The sequence below is a fragment of the Oncorhynchus nerka genome, linkage group LG4, assembly GCF_034236695.1.
Source record: "Oncorhynchus nerka isolate Pitt River linkage group LG4, Oner_Uvic_2.0, whole genome shotgun sequence".
In the NCBI taxonomy this organism is placed as follows: domain Eukaryota; kingdom Metazoa; phylum Chordata; class Actinopteri; order Salmoniformes; family Salmonidae; genus Oncorhynchus; species Oncorhynchus nerka.
In genome coordinates this window covers 19,595,407-19,612,451 of record NC_088399.1, presented here as the reverse complement: position 1 = coordinate 19,612,451, position 17,045 = coordinate 19,595,407, and the positions used below count along the sequence as shown (strand labels likewise).

At 52.2% G+C, this 17,045-nt stretch overlaps 1 pseudogene; it reads left to right on the top strand.

Annotated features, from left to right (window-relative positions):
• Positions 1–7,168, top strand: part of LOC115117184 (metal transporter CNNM4-like) — a 92,303-nt pseudogene extending 85,135 nt beyond the window's left edge.
• Positions 7,169–17,045: the final 9,877 nt, after the last annotated feature.

Below are 17,045 nucleotides of genomic sequence, written 5' to 3'. Positions count from 1 at the left end.
ACAGTAGGGAGGAAGTATGGAAGGTAGGACAGTAGGGAGGAAGTATGGAAGGTAGGACAGTAGGGAGGAAGTATGGAAGTGGGGGAAGTAGGGAGGAAGTATGGAAGGTAGGACAGTAGGAGGAAGTATGGAAGTGGGGGCAGTAGGGAGGAAGTATGGAAGTGGGGGCAGTAGGAAGGAAGTATGGAAGTGGGGGCAGTAGGGAGGAAGTATGGAAGGTAGGACAGTAGGGAGGAAGTATGGAAGTGGGGGCAGTAGGAAGGAAGTATGGAAGTGGGGGCAGTAGGGAGGAAGTATGGAAGGTAGGACAGTAGGGAGGAAGTATGGAAGGTAGGACAGTAGGGAGGAAGTATGGAAGGTAGGACAGTAGGGAGGAAGTATGGAAGTGGGGGAAGTAGGGAGGAAGTATGGAAGGTGGGACAGTAGGGAGGAAGTGTGGAAGGTAGGACAGTAGGAAGGAAGTATGGAAGGTAGGACAGTAGGGAGGAAGTGTGGAAGGTAGGACAGTAGGAAGGAAGTATGGAAGTGGGGGAAGTAGGGAGAAAGTATGGAAGGTAGGACAGTAGGGAGGAAGTATGAAAGGTTGAGAGGAAGTATGGAAGATAGGACAGTAGGAAGGAAGTATGGAAGGTAGGATAGTAGTATGGAATAAATGACAGTAGGAAGGAAGTATTGAAGGTAGGACAGTAGGGAGGAAGTGTGGAAGGTAGGACAGTAGGGAGGAGGTGTGGAAGGTAGGACAGTAGGAAGGAAGTATGGAAGGTAGGACAGTAGGAAGGAGGAATGGAAGGTAGGACAGTAGGGAGGAAGTATGGAAGGTAGGACAGTAGGAAGGAAGTATGGAAGTGGGGGAAGTAGGGAGGAAGTATGGAAGGTAGGACAGTAGGAAGGAAGTATGGAAGTGGGGGAAGTAGGGAGGAAGTATGGAAGGTAGGACAGTAGGAAGGAAGTATGGAAGGTAGGACAGTATAAAGGAAATATGGAAGGTAGGACAGTAGAAAGGAAGTTTGGAGGGTAGGACAGTAGGGAGGAAGAATGAAAGGTAGGACAGTGGGAAGGAAGTATGGAAGCTAGGACAGTAGGAAGTGTGGAAGGTTTGACAGTAGGAAGAAAGTGTGGAAGATGGGACATTAAGGAAGAAGTATGGAAGGTAGGACAGTAGGAAAGAAGTGTGGAAGGTAGGACAGTAGGAAGGAAGTATGGAAGTGGGGGAACTAGGGAGGAAGTATGGAAGGTAGGACAGTAGGGAGGAGGTATGGAAGGACAGTAGGGAGGAAGTATGGAAGGACAGTAGGGAGGAAGTATGGAAGGTAGGACAGTAGGGAGGAAGTATGGAAGGTAGGACAGTAGGGAGGAAGTATGGAAGGTAGGACAGTAGGGAGGAAGTATGGAAGTGGGGGAAGTAGGGAGGAAGTATGGAAGGTAGGACAGTAGGGAGGAAGTATGGAAGTGGGGGCAGTAGGGAGGAAGTATGGAAGTGGGGGCAGTAGGACTGAAGTATGGAAGTGGGGGCAGTAGGGAGGAAGTATGGAAGGTAGGACAGTAGGGAGGAAGTATGGAAGTGGGGGCAGTAGGAAGGAAGTATGGAAGTGGGGGCAGTAGGGAGGAAGTATGGAAGGTAGGACAGTAGGGAGGAAGTATGGAAGGTAGGACAGTAGGGAGGAAGTATGGAAGTGGGGGAAGTAGGGAGGAAGTATGGAAGGTAGGACAGTAGGGAGGAAGTATGGAAGTGGGGGAAGTAGGGAGGAAGTATGGAAGGTAGGACAGTAGGAAGGAAGTATGGAAGGTAGGACAGTATAAAGGAAATATGGAAGGTAGGACAGTAGAAAGGAAGTTTGGAGGGTAGGACAGTAGGAAGGAAGTATGGAAGTGGGGGAAGTAGGGAGAAAGTATGGAAGGTAGGACAGTAGGGAGGAAGTATGAAAGGTTGAGAGGAAGTATGGAAGATAGGACAGTAGGAAGGAAGGATGGAAGGTAGGATAGTAGTATGGAATAAATGACAGTAGGAAGGAAGTATTGAAGGTAGGACAGTAGGGAGGAAGTGTGGAAGGTAGGACAGTAAGGAGGAGGTGTGGAAGGTAGGACAGTAGGAAGGAAGTATGGAAGGTAGGACAGTAGGAAGGAAGTATGGAAGGTAGGACAGTAGGAAGGAGGAATGGAAGGTAGGACAGTAGGGAGGAAGTATGGAAGGTAGGACAGTAGGAAGGAAGTATGGAAGTGGGGGAAGTAGGGAGGAAGTATGGAAGGTAGGACAGTAGGAAGGAAGTATGGAAGTGGGGGAAGTAGGGAGGAAGTATGGAAGGTAGGACAGTAGGAAGGAAGTATGGAAGGTAGGACAGTATAAAGGAAATATGGAAGGTAGGACAGTAGAAAGGAAGTTTGGAGGGTAGGACAGGGAGGAAGAAGGTAGGACAGTGGGAGGAAGTATGGAAGCTAGGACAGTAGGAAGTGTGGAAGGTTTGACAGTAGGAAGAAAGTGTGGAAGATGGGACATTAAGGAAGAAGTATGGAAGGTAGGACAGTAGGAAAGAAGTGTGGAAGGTAGGACAGTAGGGAGGAAGTATGGAAGGTAGGACAGTAGGAAGGAAGTATGGAAGGTAGGACAGTGGGAAGGAAGTATGGAAGCTAGGACAGTAGGAAGTGTGGAAGGTTTGACAGTAGGAAGAAAGTGTGGAAGATGGGACATTAAGGAAGAAGTATGGAAGGTAGGACAGTAGGAAAGAAGTGTGGAAGGTAGGACAGTAGGAAGGAAGTATGGAAGTGGGGGAACTAGGGAGGAAGTATGGAAGGTAGGACAGTAGGGAGGAGGTATGGAAGGACAGTAGGGAGGAAGTATGGAAGGACAGTAGGGAGGAAGTATGGAAGGTAGGACAGTAGGGAGGAAGTATGGAAGGTAGGACAGTAGGGAGGAAGTATGGAGGGTAGGACAGTAGGAAGGGTGTATGGAAGAAATGACAGTAGGAAGGAAGTATGGAAGGTTGGACAGTAGGGAGGAAGTATGGAAGGTAGAACAGTAGGGAGGGAAAGTATTTTCATGATATTGGAGCAGGGTTTAGGTACTTAGAATGAGTGATACCAATTTCGTTGGACCTTTGGAACTGCTGGACCACACAGTACAGATTGAGGAAAAGGAAGGAGAATGGAAGGAACTTGCTGGATGGGGCTCTAGGTGGAGCCACTGCTCCACGGCACTCCCTCTCATCCCTGACCTTTAACCCCTGACCCCTTCTACCTAGTTGCCTTAACCACTGGTCTAGGTTCAGATGTTTTCTCATTGCCCTACTGGTTACATTTTGGGTAATCTGATCCTAGATCTGTGGTTAAAGACCATCTTCTACCTTGCGCCACTACTACCTGAGCCTGTCACTAGCATAGAATGTAGAGTTCTATGATCACTGCTCTACTTCTGACCCCCCCTACTTCCTATAACTGATAGTTCCCTAGACCATTCCCCTAGGCACTTGTGTAGATCTAAAAAGAGTAGATGGGTACAGGCAATACGAGGCCAGTTTGACCCAGCCTACCCAAAGACAAGGTGGGCTAGACCTCATTACCTATCCAATGTTTTCAGAAGTGTGCCTAGAAGGAACGAGCTACACACTCCTCCACCTCACCTCCCCTAACCAACACACACACACTCATAATGTCCAGACCCCTTCCCCCTCCCGCCAAGCCAATCAGAGCCTCGTTTGCATGGCAGGCAGATCCCAGGGCCATAAACTCAAGGAGATCAAACGCCACAGAATCCTGGTTGTTGATTGGTAGCCATGATGCCATCATCCTTGGTCCTGGCTGTTGATTTGGTCCCCATCACTCCCGATCCGTATATAACCACTTCCTCCTCTAATCATCAGTCAATCATACCCAACCTGTGTCTTTGTGTTTCCATATGTTTGTGTTGCATATACCTGTTGCTCTCTGCTGCTGTGTGTGTGTTGCTGTTCAGGCCTGTATTGTGTGTATTGTGTGTGTGTGTGTGTGTGTGTGCTGTCAGAGCCATGAGATTCTACTGTACAATCATGCTCTGCTCTGTTATCCTCTCCCCTGTTCTCCTCTCCTCTGTTCTCCTCTCTTCTGTTCTCCTCTCTTCTGTTCTCCTCTCTTCTGTTCTCTCCCCTGTTCTCCTCTCTTCTGTTCTCTCTTCTGTTATCCTCTCCTCTGTTCTCCTCTCCCCTGTTCTCCTCTCCCCTGTTCTTCTCTCCCCTGTTCTCCTCTCCCTGTTATCCTCTCCTCTGTTATCCTCTCTCCCCTATCCTCTCCTCTGTTCTCCTCTCCCCTGTTCCCCTCTCCTCTGTTCTCCTCTCCCCTGTTCCCCTCTCCTCTGTTCTCCTCTCCCCTGTTCTCCTCTCCCCTGTTCTCCTCTCCCCTGTTCTCCTCTCCCCTGTTCTCCTCTCCCTGTTCTCCTCTCCCCTGTTCTCCTCTCCCCTGTTCTCCTCTCCCCTGTTCTCCTCTCCCCTGTTCTCCTCTCCCCTGTTCTCCTCTCCCCTGTTCTCCTCTCCCTGTTCTCCTCTCTTCTGTTCTCCTCTCTTCTGTTCTCCTCTTCTGTTCTCCTCTCCTCTGTTCCCTCTCCCTGTTCTCCTCTCCCCTGTTCTCCTCTCCCCTGTTCTCCTCTCCCCTGTTCTCCTCTGTTCTCCTCTCCTCTGTTCTCTTCTCCTCTGTTCTCCTCTCCCTGTTCTCCTCTCCTCTGTTCTCCTCTCCTCTGTTCTCCTCTCCCTGTTCTCCTCTCCTCTGTTCTCCTCTCCCATGTTCTCTTCTCCTCTCTTCTGTTCTCCTCTCTTCTGTTCTCCTCTCTTCTGTTCTCCTCTCTTCTGTTCTCCTCTCTTCTGTTCTCCTCTCTTCTGTTCTCCTCTCCTCTGTTCTCCTCTCTTCTGTTCTCCTCTCCTCTGTTCTCCTCTCTTCTGTTCTCCTCTCTTCTGTTCTCCTCTCTTCTGCTCTCCTCTGTTCTCCTCTCCCTGTTCTCCTCTCTTCTGTTCTCCTCTCTTCTGTTCTCCTCTCTTCTGTTCTCCTCTCTTCTGTTCTCCTCTCTTCTGTTCTCCTCTCTTCTGTTATCCTCTCCTCTGTTCTCCTCTCCTCTGTTCTCCTCTCCCTGTTCTCCTCTCCCTGTTCTCCTCTCCCTGTTCTCCTCTCCCTGTTCTCCTCTCCCTGTTCTCCTCTCCCTGTTCCCCTCTCCTCTGTTCTCCTCTCCCTGTTCCCCTCTCCTCTGTTCTCCTCTCCCCTGTTCTCCTCTGTTCTCCTCTCTTCTGTTCCCCTCTCCCTGTTCTCCTCTCCTCTGTTCTCCTCTCTTCTGTTCCCCTCTCCTCTGTTCTCCTCTCCCCTGTTCTCTTCTCCTCTCTTCTGTTCTCCTCTCCTCTCTTCTGTTCTCCTCTCTTCTGTTCTCCTCTCCTCTGTTCTCCTCTCCTCTGTTCTCCTCTCTTCTGTTCTCCTCTCTTCTGTTCTCCTCTCTTCTGTTCTCCTCTCTTCTGTTCCCCTCTCCCTGTTCTCCTCTCCTCTGTTCTCCTCTCCCCTGTTCTCTTCTCCTCTTCTGTGTTCTCCTCTGTCTGTGCACGTGCATGCATGTGTGTGTTTACCTAATATGTGTGTGTGCATGCATTCATGTTGGTGCGAGTGAATGTGTATAGGTGTATTATCCCAGGCTCACCCTCTCTCTCCCTCTCCGTATCCCAGAGTTCCGCTCTCCTACTCACAGTAGTGGTCTGAACCGCTCGGCGTCGCTGAGCTGCACTGAGCGTGGCGCTCCCGGAGAATGCAGCTCGGTAACCGCTAGCAACACGCAGCTCACCACCTGCCAGTACACACCAGACTTCTACGTACGTGCTCTTACTGACCTGCAGTATGTCAAGGTAACACTCTCAACTTTAACCCCTGACCTTGACTTTTAACCTGCTTATAACTCTACATATATCTTAGTCACCTTCATGCTGACAGCACTATTCTGTCTAGTAGTCGCGTGAGGGTGAGGGTGAGGGTTTGTTTTTTAACAGGGCCTTGGTCTCTCTATACTCTCTCCTCCTCACTCTGTCGCTTTCTTCTCCTCACCTCAGATCACTCGTTCCCAGTACCAGAATGGTCTGCTGGCGTCCAGGCTGGACAGCACCCCCCAGTCACCCGAGGGGAGCCACCCCCACCTGGACAGCACCTCCGCATCCCTGCCCCCCATCACCACCCCAGCCCTTCCCCGCACCCCTCTCCCCTTGGCCACCCCACCCTTCAAACACCCCCTTGCCATCCCTCAGCCCACCCCTCCTCCCACCGACCGTGCCCCTTACCCCAAACCACCATCCCCAACCAAGTCAATCCCGCCCGGCCCTGCCCCAATACACCCCTCCTCCCATAAAAGGCAAACCTCTGCCCAAGACAACCCCTTCCCCCTTCTCGGGTGCACGCACCCCTCACCCACCTCCATCTTCCTCCTCATCCTCTCTCCCCCACCTGCCTCATCCCCTCACCTCTCTCCCCCTCAAATCCCCCCCGTCTGCGAGGCCAGGGGGGGAGAATGGGCCAGGGGGGGAGAATGGGCCAGGTGAGGAGAATGGGCCAGGTGGGGAGAATGGGCCAGGTGAGATGACCTCTCTGCTCTCTGAGCAGCCACAGAACTGCCTGGGTGGCACACGCAGACCCAGCTACCCACAAACACACACACAACACCCTCACACACACCAACACCCGCACACACACATGCACACCATCAGTCACGCACACACCGAGAGCACCATCTGACAACTACCCCTGCGGGGGTTTGTTAAGATGTGTTAAAATAAATACACACATTCCGTTCGTTCTCAAGTTCTGTTGGCCCTAACTGACACTATCCCTGGAGCACTGGAATATTCTAAGGAGCAATGTGCATTATGTGAATCCTCCTGGCCTCTATCCTCCGTCTCTCCTCTGTCCCCTATCCTCCCTCCCCTGTCCACTATCCTCCCTCCCTCCTCTGTCCCCTATCCTCCCACCTTCCTCTGTCCCCTATCCTCCCACCTTCCTCTGTCCCCTATCCTCCCACCCTCCTCTGTCCACTATCCTCCCTCCCTCCTCTGTCCCCTATCCTCCCACCCTCCTCTGTCCCCTATCCTCCCACCTTCCTCTGTCCCCTATCCTCCCACCTTCCTCTGTCCCCTATCCTCCCACCTTCCTCTGTCCCCTATCCTCCCACCCTCCCCTGTCCCCTATCCTCCCACCCTCCTCTGTCCCCTATCCTCCCTCCCTCCTCTGTCCACTATCCTCCCTCCCTCCTCTGTCCACTATCCTCCCTCCCTCCTCTGTCCACTATCCTCCCACCCTCCCCTGTCCCCTATCCTCCCACCCTCCCCTGTCCCCTATCCTCCCACCCTCCTCTGTCCCCTATCCTCCCTCCCTCCTCTGTCCACTATCCTCCCTCCCTCCTCTGTCCACTATCCTCCCTCCCTCCTCTGTCCACTATCCTCCCACCCTCCCCTGTCCCCTATCCTCCCACCTTCCTCTGTGCCCTATCCTCCCACCTTCCTCTGTCCCCTATCCTCCCACCTTCCTCTGTCCCCTATCCTCCCACCTTCCTCTGTCCCTATCCTCCCACCCTCCCCTGTCCCCTATCCTCCCACCCTCCTCTGTCCCCTATCCTCCCACCCCTCCTCTGTCCCCTATCCTCCCTCCTCTGTCCCCTATCCTCCCTCCTCTGTCCACTATCCTCCCACCCTCCCTGTCCACTATCCTCCCTCCTCCCTGTCCACTATCCTCCCACCTCCTCTGTCCCCTATCCTCCCACCTTCCTCTGTCCCCTATCCTCCCACCTTCCTCTGTCCCCTATCCTCCCACCTTCCTCTGTCCCCTATCCTCCCACCCTCCCCTGTCCCCTATCCTCCCACCCTCCCTGTCCCCTATCCTCCCACCTTCCTCTGTCCCCTATCCTCCCACCTTCCTCTGTCCCCTATCCTCCCACCTTCCTCTGTCCCCTATCCTCCCACCTCCCCTGTCCCCTATCCTCCCACCCTCCCTGTCCACTATCCTCCCTCCCTCCTCTGTCCACTATCCTCCCACCCTCCCCTGTCCCCTATCCTCCCACCTTCCTCTGTCCCCTATCCTCCCACCTTCCTCTGTTCCCTATCCTCCCACCTTCCTCTGTTCCCTATCCTCCCACCTTCCTCTGTCCCCTATCCTCCCACCCTCCCCTGTCCCCTATCCTCCCACCCTCCTCTGTCCCCTATCCTCCCACCCTCCTCTGTCCCCTATCCTCCCTCCTCTGTCCACTATCCTCCCTCCCTCCTCTGTCCACTATCCTCCCACCCTCCCCTGTCCACTATCCTCCCTCCCTCCTCTGTCCCCTATCCTCCCACCCTCCTCTGTCCCCTATCCTCCCACCTTCCTCTGTCCACTATCCTCCCACCCTCCCCTGTCCACTATCCTCCCTCCCTCCCCTGTCCCCTATCCTCCCACCCTCCTCTGTCCCCTATCCTCCCACCTTCCTCTGTCCCCTATCCTCCCACCTTCCTCTGTCCCCTATCCTCCCACCCTCCTCTGTCCCCTATCCTCCCACCCTCCTCTGTCCCCTATCCTCCCTCCTCTGTCCACTATCCTCCCACCCTCCTCTGTCCCCTATCCTCCCACCCTCCCCTGTCCACTATCCTCCCTCCCTCCTCTGTCCCCTATCCTCCCACCCTCCTCTGTCCCCTATCCTCCCACCCTCCTCTGTCCCCTATCCTCCCACCTTCCTCTGTCCCCTATCCTCCCACCTTCCTCTGTCCACTATCCTCCCACCTTCCTCTGTCCACTATCCTCCCTCCCTCCCCTGTCCACTATCCTCCCTCCCTCCTCTGTCCACTATCCTCCCACCCTCCCCTGTCCCCTATCCTCCCACCTTCCTCTGTCCCCTATCCTCCCACCTTCCTCTGTCCCCTATCCTCCCACCTTCCTCTGTCCCCTATCCTCCCACCCTCCCTGTCCCCTATCCTCCCACCCTCCTCTGTCCCCTATCCTCCCACCCTCCTCTGTCCCCTATCCTCCCTCCTCTGTCCACTATCCTCCCTCCCTCCTCTGTCCACTATCCTCCCACCCTCCCTGTCCACTATCCTCCCTCCCTCCTCTGTCCCCTATCCTCCCACCCTCCTCTGTCCCCTATCCTCCCACCCTCCTCTGTCCCCTATCCTCCCACCCTCCTCTGTCCCCTATCCTCCCACCTTCCTCTGTCCCCTATCCTCCCACCTTCCTCTGTCCCCTATCCTCCCACCTTCCTCTGTCCCCTATCCTCCCACCCTCCCCTGTCCCCTATCCTCCCCCACCCTCCCCTGTCCCCTATCCTCCCACCCTCCCCTGTCCACTATCCTCCCACCTTCCTCTGTCCCCTATCCTCCCACCCTCCCTGTCCCCTATCCTCCCACCCTCCCTGTCCACTATCCTCCCTCCCTCCCCTGTCCCTTATCCTCCCACCCTCCCTGTCCCCTATCCTCCCTCCCTCCTCTGTCCCCTATCCTCCCACCCTCCTCTGTCCACTATCCTCCCTCCCTCCTCTGTCCACTATCCTCCCACCCTCCCCTGTCCACTATCCTCCCTCCCTCCTCTGTCCCCTATCCTCCCTCCCTCCTCTGTCCATTATCCTCCCTCCTCTGTCCCCTATCCTCCCACCTTCCTCTGTCCCCTATCCTCCCACCCTCCCCTGTCCACTATCCTCCCTCCCTCCTCTGTCCATTATCCTCCCTCCTCTGTCCCCTATCCTCCCACCTTCCTCTGTCCCCTATCCTCCCACCTTCCTCTGTCCCCTATCCTCCCACCTTCCTCTGTCCCCTATCCTCCCACCCTCCTCTGTCCCCTATCCTCCCACCCTCCTCTGTCCCCTATCCTCCCACCCTCCTCTGTCCCCTATCCTCCCACCCTCCCCTGTCCCCCCACCCTCCTCTGTCCCCTATCCTCCCACCCTCCCCTGTCCCCTATCCTCCCACCCTCCCCTGTCCCCTATCCTCCCACCCTCCTCTGTCCCCTATCCTCCCACCCTCCTCTGTCCCCTATCCTCCCACCCTCCTCTGTCCCCTATCCTCCCACCCTCCTCTGTCCCCTATCCTCCCACCCTCCTCTGTCCCCTATCCTCCCACCCTCCCCTGTTCCCTATCCTCCCACCCTCCCCTGTCCCCTATCCTCCCACCCTCCCCTGTCCACTATCCTCCCTCCCCTGCCCACTATCCTCCCACCCTCCTCTGTCCCCTATCCTCCCACCCTCCTCTGTCCCCTATCCTCCCACCCTCCCCTGTCCACTATCCTCCCTCCCCTGCCCACTATCCTCCCACCCTCCCCTGTCCCCCTATCATCCCACCCTCCTCTGTCCCCTATCCTCCCACCCTCCTCTGTCCCCCTATCCTCCCACCCTCCTCTGTCCCCTATCCTCCCACCCTCCTCTGTCCCCTATCCTCCCACCCTCCCCTGTCCCCTATCCTCCCACCCTCCCCTGTCCCCTATCCTCCCACCCTCCTCTGTCCCCTATCCTCCCACCCTCCTCTGTCCCCTATCCTCCCACCCTCCCCTCCCTATCCTCCTCCCACCCTCCCCTGTCCCCTATCCTCCCACCCTCCTCTGTCCCCTATCCTCCCACCCTCCCTGTCCCCTATCCTCCCACCCTCCTCTGTCCCCTATCCTCCCACCCTCCTCTGTCCCCTATCCTCCCACCCTCCTCTGTCCCCTATCCTCCCACCCTCCCCTGTCCCCTATCCTCCCACCCTCCTCTGTCCCCTATCCTCCCACCCTCCCCTGTCCCCTATCCTCCCACCCTCCCCTGCCCACTATCCTCCCCCCCCTGTCCCTATCCTCCCTCCCCTGCCCACTATCCTCCCACCCTCCCCTGTCCCTGTCCCCTATCCTCCCACCCTCCCCTGTCCCCTATCCTCCCACCCTCCTCTGTCCCTATCCTCCCACCCTCCTCTGTCCCCTATCCTCCCACCCTCCCCTGTCCCCTATCCTCCCACCCTGCCCCTCTGTCCCCTATCCTCCCACCCTCCTCTGTCCCCTATCCTCCCACCCTCCCCTATCCTCCCACCCTCCCCTGTCCCCTATCCTCCCACCTTCCTCTGTCCCCTATCCTCCCACCCTCCCCTGTCCCCTATCCTCCCACCTTCCCCTGTCCCCTATCCTCCCACCTTCCCCTGTCCCATATCCTCCCACCCTCCTCTGTCCCCTATCCTCCCACCCTCCCTGTCCCCTATCCTCCCACCCTCCTCTGTCCCCTATCCTCCCACCCTCCCCCTATCCTCCCACCCTCCCCTGTCCCCTATCCTCCCACCTTCCTCTGTCCCCTATCCTCCCACCCTCCCCTGTCCCCTATCCTCCCACCTTCCCCTGTCCCATATCCTCCCACCCTCCCCTGTCCCTATCCTCCCACCCTCCCCTGTCCCTATCCTCCCACCCTCCCTGTCCCCTATCCTCCCACCCTCCCCTGTCCCCTATCCTCCCACCCTCCCCTGTCCCCTATCCTCCCACCCTCCCCTGTCCCCTATCCTCCCACCCTCCTCTGTACCCTATCCTCCCACCCTCCCCTGTCCCCTATCCTCCCACCCTCCTCTGTCCCCTATCCTCCCACCCTCCTCTGTCCCCTATCCTCCCACCCTCCTCTGTCCCCTATCCTCCCACCCTCCCCTGTCCCCTATACTCCCACCCTCCTCTGTCCCCTATCCTCCCACCCCCCTGTCCCCTATCCTCCCACCCTCCCCTGCCCACTATCCTCCCTCCCCTGCCCACTATCCTCCCTCCCCTGCCCACTATCCTCCCACCCTCCTCTGTCCCCTATCCTCCCACCCTCCCCTGTCCCCTATCCTCCCACCCTCCTCTGTACCCTATCCTCCCACCCTCCTCTGTACCCTATCCTCCCACCCTCCTCTGTACCCTATCCTCCCACCCTCCCCTGTCCCCTATCCTCCCACCTTCCTCTGTCCCCTATCCTCCCACCCTCCTCTCAAGATGGGAGGAGAAAGAGACCAGGAGCACTGGTGTGTTACGCAGTGCGGAGGCCAAGTGTGATGTATCTAGTGTGTGTGTGTGTGTGTGTGTGTGTGTGTCAGCGTTACGGATGCTGCAGACACAGCCTGGGATCAGCTATGTGGGTGAGGAGTATAGAGGAGGGGTGATATACACCCCAGCCTATAGCATGTTTATAGTATGTGTTAATTCTCTGCCCTCAGGTTTTGGGTAAAATATATAATGTGACCTGAAAAATATGTTTTTAAAGAGAAATGTAGCAATATTGAGAGAGACATGCATTTTTAGCTTAGTGTTCACTGTGAACCCTCACCCACACATCTGTACCTGTGTGTTCTCTCTAAAAACCTTCTGTCCCACTCCCCTCCCACATGCCCAGTTTCCATGGCAATGACTTTCGAACCCCCCCCCCCCCCCCCCAAATGGAACATTTTCATGAGGGAGTCCGAGAATCTTGGTTCATTTTTTTGCTTGTCTGTTCTTTCTTTTTTCCAAAGATGACGATTTCCCCAAAAACCGAACTAGGAGGTTGTGAGTAATGATTGTTAAAGATAGCGATTGTTGCGTTTGGGGTCTGTTTACACAAGGGCTCAACAGGAGAGTAAGGGTTTGTGTGTGTGTCTTATTTTGAGATTTTTGTGGAATGAAACACACTAGAAGTGATTGATTACCTGACCCTGTCAGGCCTATCAGGCTGGGGTGGGGGTGGGATTACTGGAAGGGGGGAGTTGGCTGACTATTTGACTAACAGGTGGGTTTGTTTAACACAGAACCACCTCCTTACCAGAAATGTGAAGTGTATTATATTATGAATTATTTAAATATAAATAGTAATATTTATTTTGCATTACATATTACTTTGTGTGTGTGTGTGTGTGTATATATATATATATATATAAGAGAGAGATTTATTTGATGTCAAATGTTATATATTCTATAGATTTTATTTTGTTGAGAACTTTCAAAACTCCATGTACTGTGAATGATGACACTGACACTCCAGAACAGACTTTACTACTGTATTTCAACCAACTCCCCCTAGCACCTACACACTCACACACCTAACTGTGAACAGAGCTCAATTCGACTATGATACTAGCTTCTTTTCTTGTTTATTTCATTTCACATAAGCAGTGGAATAGCACTTGGGTGTCTGAGACACTGTGATTTAACATTATTGGTTGCTTTGGAGTGATGTCACAATGGAGTTTAGAGTTCCGAGTGTTACTGTGATGTCACAATGGAATACAGAATTCACTGTTTTCAGGGGTGATGTCACAATGGTATATATTGTAGAATTCACTATTTTCAGGGGTGATGTCACAATGGAGTTCAAAGTTCCAATTTGTGATGTCACAATGAACTTTAGAATTGAGAGTTTTATTGTGTGATGTTACAGTCAGTGAGTGGAATTGAATTGAATTGAATTGAGTGGTGGTTGGCACTGCTTATGACCTGAAAAAAGGCATGCCACCTCTACCACAATGTTCCCTTCTCATTTATGTTGTATGTACTCCAAAAATGACATTCCAAAACAGGGGATCTACAATTGACCATTCAGATTCAATGTGATGTAGGTTTTACTGTGTGTATTAGTGAAATTGTTACATGCTCTGTCCCCGTCTTGCTGTTTATGGGTAGATATGGTGTCTATAACACATATAGAGGAACTGTAGGACTGGGCTCTCCTCCAGAGGAATGGACACAGAGTTTAGAGATGACTGTGTGTCTCCTTCACCATGCATTCTTTATGGATGGAGGGCAGACCAGATATATAACGCTGCTATCATGAAAATATACCGATCTTGAGCCCCAGAGATATATGAACTGACAATGAAGTAACTCAAGCAACCGTCAACATGAAGGAAACAACATGATAAAAGATTGATTTACACACATGAATTTGGTAAGAAAATTACAAACTGCGAGGTACGACTGAGTATTTATTCTGTTCCACAGGGAAGAGTTCATACCTGAATTTTAAGAGTATAGCACATATTAGAATGAATAGAACTGACACAAGCCCCTTAGTACAGGGTATTGAATGGGGTTGTCTATTCTAGACTTTTCTAAGTCTATGGTGGGTGTGGCCTTACACACTACTTCACACAGAAACGCTAGACCTGACTGCTGGTTCACATAGGTCACTCGTAGAATTGTGTCTTACTGGTTCTGTTACAGCACAGGTCTGGATGGCAGTCTAGCCACTGGTTGGCTGTGATGCTCCTAGTCAGTGTACCGGGAACGGTGATGTTAGGAAAGCATTGTTTGACTACTTAGAAATGTTGTATTTATTTGAAAAGTAATAATATTCTGTTTTTTGTTATGTGTTCTCTTGTGAAACGGGCTTCCATTTACGACAATCGCGTCTATCAACGGGTTATTGTGACAGGCGAAGAGATTATATTTCCTGCTTGTATTATGCTACTGTAAATACTATATGAAGAAACAGGTGTTTGTCTGCTATTTTGTGTGTAATTGGAGTAAGCGAGGATGCCTATATGGAACATGTATAAAGTAGCCTCTGTGAGAATACTTACCGGAGATAAAAACGTATATCTCTTTAGACTAAGACGTTTTACTAGGAAGACATTGAAATAGCAATAAAAACATTGCTTGGATTTGACCTGAAAGAACATTTCTCTCTGATTATTTTTTCTCCCAGCTGAAGAAGCCTCATGTAGCATTAAGTAACACTGACCGTGAATTGTAATTTGACATGAATGATCAAAGTCAGAGCACTGTGGTAGCGTAGCTAGCTGTTAGCTAGATGTTAGCTGGCTGTTGGCTGGCTGTTAGCTAGCTGTCTGGGCAGACTAGCATGCCTCCTTCCCCTCTTTTCCTTTCCTAATGTTCTCTCCTCTCTTCCTCCCTTCTTGCCTCTTCTCCGGTCCTTTCTGTACCCACTCCCCAAGCTTCTATTCTCTCCTCACACCACCACTTCTCCCCTCCTTCCCTTCTCTCTACCCCCTTCCCTCTCGCCGGTCAGGTAATGTTTAAATTATTTGACCACTGATCTAAACAGTCCTATAAGCTTTATTTAATGTCCAGCTCCTGGTGGGATGGTTGTCCAGCTCCTGGCGGGATGGTTGTCCAGCTCCTGGCGGGATGGTTGTCCAGCTCCTGGCGGGATGGTTGTCCAGCTCCTGGCGGGATAGTTGTCCAGCTCCTGGCGGGATAGTTGTCCAGCTCCTGGCGGGATGGTTGTCCAGCTCCTGGCGGGATGGTTGTCCAGCTCCTGGCGGGATGGTTGTCCAGCTCCTGGCGGGACGGCAGAGCTTAACTGGCAGCCAGGATCGGTTGTGTGGTTGTTAGCTCAGCCCCAGTGTTGTGATTAGACCTGGGACCTAGACCAGGAGGTATAAAGATTCCTGGTGCTGTATTCTCAGACCAGAGACCGCTTTTCCACTGTGGGTGGTTGATTCACCGGTGGCTGGTAGAGGTGATGACTGAGGAGACAAGAGGGTGCCATACTAGCCTGTCTGCCAACTATAATGTGGCCATTGTCACGCCAATGACTATATATACTGAACAAAAATATAAACGCAACAGTTTCAAAGATTTTACAGAGTTACAGTTCATATGAGGAAATCAGTCAATTGAAACGCCTTCATTAGGCCCTAATCTATGGATTTCACATGACTGGGAATACAGATATGCATCTGTTGATCACAGATGCCCAAAGAAAAATGGGCCTCACAATCTCGTCACAGTGTTTTTGTGAATTCAAATTGCCATCGATAAAATTCAATTGTGTTCGTTGTCTGTAGCTTATGCCTGTCCATACCATAACCCTACTGGCACCATGGGGGCACTCTGTTCACGACGTTGACATCAGCAAACCGCTCACCCACACGACGCCATACACATGATCTGCGGTTGTGAGGCCGGTTGGGCGTACTGTCAAATTCTCTAAAACAAAGTTAGAGGTGGCTTATGGAAGAGAAATTAACATTAAATTCTCTGGCAATAGGTGGACATTCCTGCTGTCACCATGCCAAATGCACACTCTTTCAACTTAAGACATCTGTGGAATTGTTGTGTGACATACTGCTCGCCTGAGAGCCAGACCCCCATTACGGAATAGAATAGAACTCCAAGAAGGATGTTTTTTGTGCATGACATTAGAATGGATACAATGATTCTTTAGATAGACCCATAAGCACACACTGAACAGTCTGACAGAGACTAGGGGTCTGGCCTCCGGGTTCACACTGATCTCACTCTGTTTTTCTCTCTGCTAGTCTTCCACAAGAAGCCGGTTCTAAATGCTATATTATTTATTACTTGAGGTTAGGGCTTGGAGTGCTTGTGTCCCACAACGACTTTCATGTGTAATGACTGATCAGCAATACTTTCTGTGGTAAGCAATGTGTACTTACTGTTTTATAATAATGAGTCTGTATGGAGTTCTGAAGAAGTGGATATTGGGTTAATAAACCTGAGATATATTTCTCTATGTAAACTCCTGTGTCTCGTATGCTCTTTTTTTGCCACAGTCTGTGTTCTGTTTTTCCCACCTAGACGAGTCAAACATATAGAAAAGGTTAAATAAATTCCCACAATGGTAATGTCAACAGTAGGCCACGCCAATTACAAACATTAGTGACTGTTAGATTTACTTGTTGCCAATGCCATTAAACAAAAGGTATCTTTGTGGTGCGTATAACCTCCCAACAGCATGTAGTTCAGTTTGTCGAAGACAGTTTTTCTTCAGAAAGTTGAAGTCTGCAGGTTGCTACATGAAGATAGGAATTGAACTCTTCCACTGCACGTTTCTGCTGTGTTTCATTGGGGTTATACATAACTACAGTGTTTGGCTCTGTGACAGACCCTTAGTCAACGTGTTTTAACTTGCCCAGTCAGTGTGGTGCTGGGTGTGACTGTTTAGCCTACTTTTGTGGTGATTGTATCCTCCAGGGGATGTCTTTGTTTCGGATGGAGCTGTCTCTCTGTACAGAGTATCATGCATTTGGTCCTAAACTCCTCTGCGATCAGGGTTAGGAGTTGGAGGGAAAGCTGATTCTAAATCTGTGCCAAAAGGAAACTTCTACCTGGAGTTCTGTACTTGGACTCACAGGGATAACGGAGGACAGCAGAAATCTAGATGACTAAATAAT